Source organism: Lithobates pipiens, unplaced genomic scaffold, assembly GCF_037356315.1.
Source record: "Lithobates pipiens isolate NorthernLeopardFrog02 unplaced genomic scaffold, aLitPip1_a1.2 Scaffold_27, whole genome shotgun sequence".
NCBI classification, from domain to species: Eukaryota; Metazoa; Chordata; class Amphibia; order Anura; family Ranidae; genus Lithobates; species Lithobates pipiens.
The window spans coordinates 173,883,416-173,890,836 of record NW_027507788.1 but is presented as its reverse complement, the minus strand read 5'-3'; the positions used below and the strand labels follow the sequence as shown (position 1 = coordinate 173,890,836).

Sequence of the window (7,421 nt, the reverse complement as noted above, 5' to 3'; positions counted from 1 at the left end):
GGTATAAGAATATGGGCTGTAGCCATCAGCTACAATTAAACCATGCAGGTATGGTACCTTTAAAGTGTTTGCACACCTTGTACAACCACTTTTACCTACAGGTAAGCCTATATTAAGGCTTACCTGTAGGTGCTTGAAATATCTCCTAAACCTCCACGGTTTATGAGATATTTACGAAAGACCCGAGGGCTGATGACTACAGCGCATGCACACTTTAGAAAAGGTGCACTGTGCCGTTTCTAATAGACTGGTGGCTCCTGCACGCATGCGTGGGAGTGATGTCACGCGACTCCGGCCATTCACAGAGTCAGAGTTTGGGGTCCCAGAAGGAAGAAGGGTGAAGATGGATGCTCCCCGCTAGTGGGGACAGCAGTGACATTGCGGGCTTTGGTTTCAGGTAAGTGACACATAATGGGTTACTATGCGATGCATAGTAGCCCATTATGTTTTACCTTTGCAGGGAAATAAAGAGGAAGTAAAACCCACCAGAGTTTACTTCTTCTTTAAGTGTGGTAAAGCCTCAATAACAATAATGTGGTTGTGGCTTTTATAGCCGTATTTGGAGGGCTGCACATTGCCACAAGAGCTATCAGTTCTAATGATCCCCCATAACTATAGCCCCAGGTATAGCTAAATACCCACAAGGTATGTGCCCATGTGGGTGTCAGAAACCATGAATCAGGCCGAGACAGAAGTACAATTAAATCACACTTGTTTATTAATAAAAATACAAAGGTAAATAGAAAAAGCGTAGTCAAAGCATAGCCAGAGTCCAGTAACCGGATAGAGTAGTCAGCCAGGCCAGAGTTCAATAACCATATCGGGTAGTCAGCCAGGCCAGAAGTCAGGGATCCAAGTAGAGCAACAGCAAGTAGGATAAGGAGCCAGAAGGGATGTCAGCAATCCAGTCTTTAAAAAGAACCACAGGAGATGATTTCTTGTCATGTGACCAAGGCGAAGGCAGAGGTGAAGTGAGCTGGACAGCTTTAAGTAGGCAGGTCAGACAAGCATGATCAGGAACAGCTGGTAACTGTGGAGAGAGATGAGAGCTGGCAATTACCCGACAGCTGAGCAGCCAGCCCAGAGAAGGAAGGGCTAAGCCAGCCCTGACAGTGGGTAAGTGATATGGGTTTTATGGAGTTTGAAACTGATATGTTTACCGGTAGTCTCCCTGCAGCCACCTATTTTAACTACTAGAACTACAGCACCTATCCAGCTACACGAGACACCCAGTATTGGCACAAATAGTTCTATATGGCCTAAAGCCCCTTGTTGGCTGGTCTAGTCAGGTGGGCATGGAATAAGAGTACTCAGAACCATACTGGGTACGTTGTCCTTTGGATCTTTGGTGCCATCAGTTTATATGTTAAGGAGTTAATTCATTATTCCATCATTACCTGTGATGCTGACATTTTTTAGGGGTTCTCTTCCCCAATCACCGAATGCTGCATATATCACATGCTGAATCCTAGGTGGTTGGGTCAGTGATGATACTGTTGATGGTGTTCCACTAATGGACGTTCTTACTAGTCCTGACATTGCTGTTTGATTTTTATGTTAAGTCACTTCTAAGGTGTTGTGTATTATTTAATACTTTCTGAGCTATTACTATTTTGGCAATTTTTAAAACTTAATAAAACCCTTTTTATACCATACTTACCTCATATCTTAGCCACATGTGTCGCCTGCAGTAATCTTGCTATTTTTTAACTCCAGGATCTATACAGTTTTTTTTTCTAAAGCATATTTATTTGGATTATGGTGACAGCACAACACATAGTCAGGGCCATCCTACTAGCATGATGGGCCCCTGGACAAATTAATGTCATGAGACCCCTACCACCCTGCCCAAATTCGCGCATCTACTGTCAAAACTTAAAGTATATATATAGTTGATAGAATTAAATATATATTAATTAGTACTTTCAATAAAATTGAGGGGGAAAGCAGAAGGGCACAGTACAGGGGGATCAAGAAGGCACAATACTGGAATCAGAGGGCACAGTACAGGCTCTGGGATGGAAAAATCAGTTCGTCTGTATGCTAGTCCGAGGGATGAAAACCGACTCTAGGGCAGCTATTGGCTACTGGCTATGAACTTCCTTATTCTAGTCCGGTCGTACGTCATCGCGTTTGAATCCGTCGGACTTTGGTGTGCTTGTGTGTGGCCAAGTCCGTTCATTCGGAAAATCCGTCAGAACTCCGCCGAAAGTCCATTGGGTAGACTGTCAGACCTAGTCCGTTGAAAATTCTGGTCATGTGTTTGCGGCATTAGGGTACAGCTGATACCGGGGGAACTCTCTATAAGAGGAAAAAGGTTAATTAGCAACAACTTTTTACTTCTATTTTATGAATAGAGGTGTGCATGTGTGTTTTCCCACTATATTGCTAAAATTAAGTGGACCTTTTCAGGTGTCCCTTTAACGTTACAGTATACAAAGACGGTTTAGACAATTTTGCACTTGCAACCTTGTGGAAACTTTTGGGGAAGGTACTTTCCTGTTCCAGCATGGCTGTGTCAAGTTTAGTGTGATGATTTTGGTGTCAAAGCACTTGAGTGGCCTAAACCATAACACTGCTCAACACCTTGGGGAAGAATTAGGCCCCGTACAAACGATCTGACTTTCCGACAACAAATCCGTGGATTTTTGTTCGAAGGATGTTGGCTCCAACTTATCTTGCATACACACGGTCAACAATTACGAATTTAGTGACGTACAAGATGTACGTGATATCTCCATTATGAATGCTAGTTATATCTCCAGCTCGTACTTGATTCCGAGCATGCGTGGACTTTTGTCCTACGGACTTGTGTACACACGATCGGAAAGTCAGACAACAAACATTTGATGAACCAGCTAGCCAATATTTGGAAAGTCTGACAACAAATGTTGGATGGAGCATACACATGGTCGGACTTTCTGCCCTCACGCTCACATCCAACATTTGCTGTCAGAAAATCTGATCGTGTGTACAGGACATTAGAATGCCAATAGCAAGCCATGTCTTCTCATCCAACATGAGTACCTGACCTCACAAGTGCTCTTTTTTACTGAATGAGCTCAAAGTCAATCCAAAATCTTGTAAAATCTTTTAATGGATATAAGAGACTCGTATAGTTGCACACTCCATATTAACCCATGGTTTTGGAGTAGAATGTTCAACGTGCTTATAAAGATGAGGTCAGATATCTATAAATGTTTGACCATATAGTGTATATTGGGTATTCCTTCAGCCTCCAGCAGCAAAGTGGATCAGTTCAGCATTGGCCAATTGGCTAATTAAAAATTGTTGACACTGCCTGCCATAAAGAGAACTTGTTACACTGACCCGTATGAGCAAAGTACAGGTTCCCTATTAAAGCAATAGCATTATTACATAGTTGGATGACATTATTGTGCCCTGCCTACTAAGATGTAATTGTTGCACCAATGTGGTGTAAGACCAAATGCTATTTGGAAAATGCAAGCTATCATTCTAATGCTTCTATCAAGGGTGTGATATTTGTATTAAATCTAATGATATTCTCTCTCCGATTTCTGATGGGAATAATTTGCAGAGCATTTATCTTCTCTTTTTGTGATTGCATTAACATACGGAGTAATTCCTCTGACGTGTAGGTCACTCAGAAAGATGAGCTTTTGAGTTATAGCAAAGGCCATTTTTTTCTCTGGCAGGAAAGGACAACCTGACTTATAAAATTTTTTACAATTAGAGATTTTTATTAGATCTAACTGACTGGGAGATCAAAGCACAGATACACTTACAAAGCTCCATGGGATAGATAAGGGATTTTGGCTGACTGATGCTTGAGTATAAAAACCTGTTATTGATACAGTCACTCTGCTCTTTATAGGGGACATTTGCTTCTGCAGTAATAAGCCTAAATATTTTAATAGTTCTCATGAACTTGCCCTTAGATAACTGCATTTGCACATCTAGACTAAATCAATTTAAAAGTCTATTAAAATTATATCATGTTTATATATAACAGTTTTCAGCAATATTATGCATAAACATGTGATATAATGTGATATGATTTTATTACTGAGTAAAGGACCTAATGTACTGAGGCTAAGCAATGTTCACGCTCCCTTGCTGGCAAAATGATGCTTGCTTGTTTTCGCTCTTCCTCCCAGCAGAGGTGTCCATGGTTGAATTTAAATTTCCTGACCAACTAAGTCAAGAATCACATTGCCTGGAACATTTTATTATATATGGGAATGTATTACAGCCATCAATATCCTGTGTGGGTGGCTGTTTGCAATCACTGGCAATCCTGGCTCCCTAGGAACTTAAGCTCCCTTTCTGCTTTTTCTCATATATCTTCTTAAATCCTGTTTTAAAAAGCCTGTTTTCACAGAGCTCAATGGCACAAGCTAAAATAAACAACACAAGAAGATAAATCATAGTGACTTTATTGGAAAATCCAAAATCTGAGTTCCCAAAGTAAACCTGTCACAGCCTGTCACAGTTTCTACAAAACAGAAGCAAGCAGGAATCTGCAACAGTGTCCATTAAAATGCACGTGTTATAAGCTATATATAAGCTATATGTGTGTATATGTGTGTATATATATATTTATATATATATATATATATATATATATATATATATATATATATACGTAAACTATATTAACAAAAGTATTAGGATTCCTGCCTTTACACGTACATGAGCTTTAATGACATCCCAGTCTTAGTCCGTAGGGTTCAATATTGAGTTGGCCCACCCTTTGCAGCTATAACAGCTTCAACTCTTCTGAGAAGGCTGTACACATGGTTTAGAAGTGTGTCTATGGGAATGTTTGACCATTCTTCCAGGAGTGCATTTGTGATGTGGACGAGAAGGTCCTGCTCTAATTCACCCCAAAGGTGTTCTATCGGGTTGAGGTCAGGACTCTGTGAGGGCCAGTCAAGTTTCTCCACCCCAAACTCACTCATCCAAGACTTTATGGACCTTGCTTTGTACACTGGTGCGCAGTCATGTTGGAATAAGAAGGGGCCATCCCCAAACTATTCCTACAAAGTTGGGAGCCTGAAATTGACCAAAATGTCTTGGTTTGCTGGACAATTTCATACCCCCAACTTTGTGGGAGCAGTTTGGGGATGACCCCTTCCTGTTCCAACGTGACTGCGCACCAGTGCACAAAGCAAGGTCCATAAAGACATGGATGAGCGAGTTTGGGGTGGAGGAACTTGACTGGCCTGCACAGAGTCCTGACCTCTACCCGATGGAACACATTTGAGATGAATTAGAGTGGAGACATCGAGCCAGGCCTTCTCGTCCACATTAGTGCCTGATCTCACAAATGTGGTTCTGGAAGAATGGTCAAACGTTCCCCTAGACACACTCCTAAACCTTGTGGACAGCCTTCTAATGATGAGAAAGAATTCCCTCTGTTTAAATCATTTCATTTTCATTTCAAACATTGTGTTACAAATGAAAAGGAAAAAGGTTTGTATGTAAACACTGCTCACATGCTTCTGAAAACTATCATTGTTTTTTAATCTACCAGACTACTTTTTTTTACATAGGTAACAAAATAAAAATTCAATTACAGAGCTGATGAGATTAACATAGTCGGTGTTAAACTGTGATTTTTGCTGGCAAAACTATATATATATAGATATCTATATCTATCTATCTATCTATCTATCTATCTATCTATCTATCTATCTATCTATCTATCTATCTATCTATCTATATATATATATATATATACATATATATATATATGGATATAGATAGATGTCTATAGCTATATAGATATATATATATATATATATATATATATATATATATATATATATATATCTATATCTATATCTATATATATATATAGATATATATCTATATCTATATCTATATCTATATATCTATAGATAGATAGATAGATAGATAGATAGATAGATAGATAGATAGATAGATAGATAGATATCTATATATATAGTTTTACCAGAAAAAATCACAGTTTAACACCGACTATTATAATTTTTCCTCCCCCATATGCCCCTTCCCCTGATCTCACTGTCAAAATTGATGGCACAACCATAAGCCCATCCCCTCATGCCAAGGTTCTAGGTGTAGTCCTGGACTCTGAACTCTCCTTCAAGCAACACATCCAATCACTGTCCAAATCTTGCCGCCTCAACCTCCGCAACATCTCCAAAATACGCCCCTTTCTAACCAATGAGACAACAAAGCTCTTAATTCACTCGCTGGTCATCTCTCGCCTCGACTACTGCAACTCCCTTCTCATTGGCTTACCTCTACATAGTCTATCACCTCTTCAATCCATTATGAATGCCGCTGCCAGACTCATCCACCTTACCAATCGCTCTGTGTCTGCTACTCCTCTCTGTCAATCCCTCCACTGGCTTCCGCTCAGCCAAAGAATTAAATTCAAAATACTAACAATTACATACAAAGCCATCCACAACTCGGCCCCCAGCTACATCACTAGCTTAGTCTCTAAATACCAACCCACTCGTCCTCTTCGTTCCTCTCAAGACCTCCTGCTCTCTAGCTCCCTCATCACCTCCTCCCATACTCGCCTCCAGGACTTTTCCAAAGCCTCCCCAATCCTATGGAATGCCCTACCCCAATCTGTCTGCTTATCTCCTACTTTATTAGCTTTTAGACGATCCCTGAAAACACTTCTCTTCAGAGAAGCCTACCCCACCCACACCTAACTGTATTTTCATTTTCTCCATCAGCTCATCCTCCACAGTTATTACCTTTTGTTTCAACTTGACCCTCCCTTCTAGATTGTAAGCTCTAACGAGCAGGGCCCTCTGATCCCTCCTGTATTGATTTGTATTGTAAGTGTACTGTCTGCCCTCATATTGTAAAGCGCTGCGCAAACTGTTGGCGCTATATAAATCCTGAATAATAATAATAATAATAATTGAATTTTTATTTTGTTATCTATGTAAAAAAAAATAGTCTGGTAGATAAAAAAGAAAAAACAATGATAGTTTTCAGCAGCATGTGAGCAGTGTTTACATACAACAGCCTTTTTCCTTTTCGTTTGTAACACAATGTTTGAAATGAAAATTAAATGATTTAAACAAAGGGAATTCTTTCCCATCATTAGAATTTCCTGTGGAATAGGCTGGATATTCCGTATGGTTACTTTCGAAAACTCAGAAGACAAAACACGTCAGGGAGAGCTTGTGAAGCATCATTCATAGAGTTTGTTCCCAGGACTTGTCTTGTACATTTTTAGCTCTGGATGACACTGGCCCTTGTTCTCCACAGTTCATAAATATGGACATTAGGAAACAGAGAACTGGGATTCATCACGTCCAGAACTATTCCATTTTCACCAGTAGTCATGACTTCCTTAATTCTTAAGAGGGTCATAAATCATGTCAATTTGAGAATTTTTCAAAAAAATTATTCTGTTGACATACACA

The 7,421-nt window shown here is 39.8% G+C and overlaps 1 long non-coding RNA gene across 1 annotated transcript; it reads right to left on the bottom strand.

Annotated features, from left to right (window-relative positions):
• Window positions 1-695: 695 nt before the first annotated feature.
• Window positions 696-6,881, bottom strand: LOC143934352 (uncharacterized). Its single transcript, XR_013263254.1, has 2 exons — window positions 6,271-6,881; window positions 696-2,301 (listed from the first exon to the last, which is right to left on the bottom strand). It is a non-coding gene; the product is annotated as an uncharacterized LOC143934352 (long non-coding RNA).
• Between the last annotated feature and the right edge of the window lie 540 nt (window positions 6,882-7,421).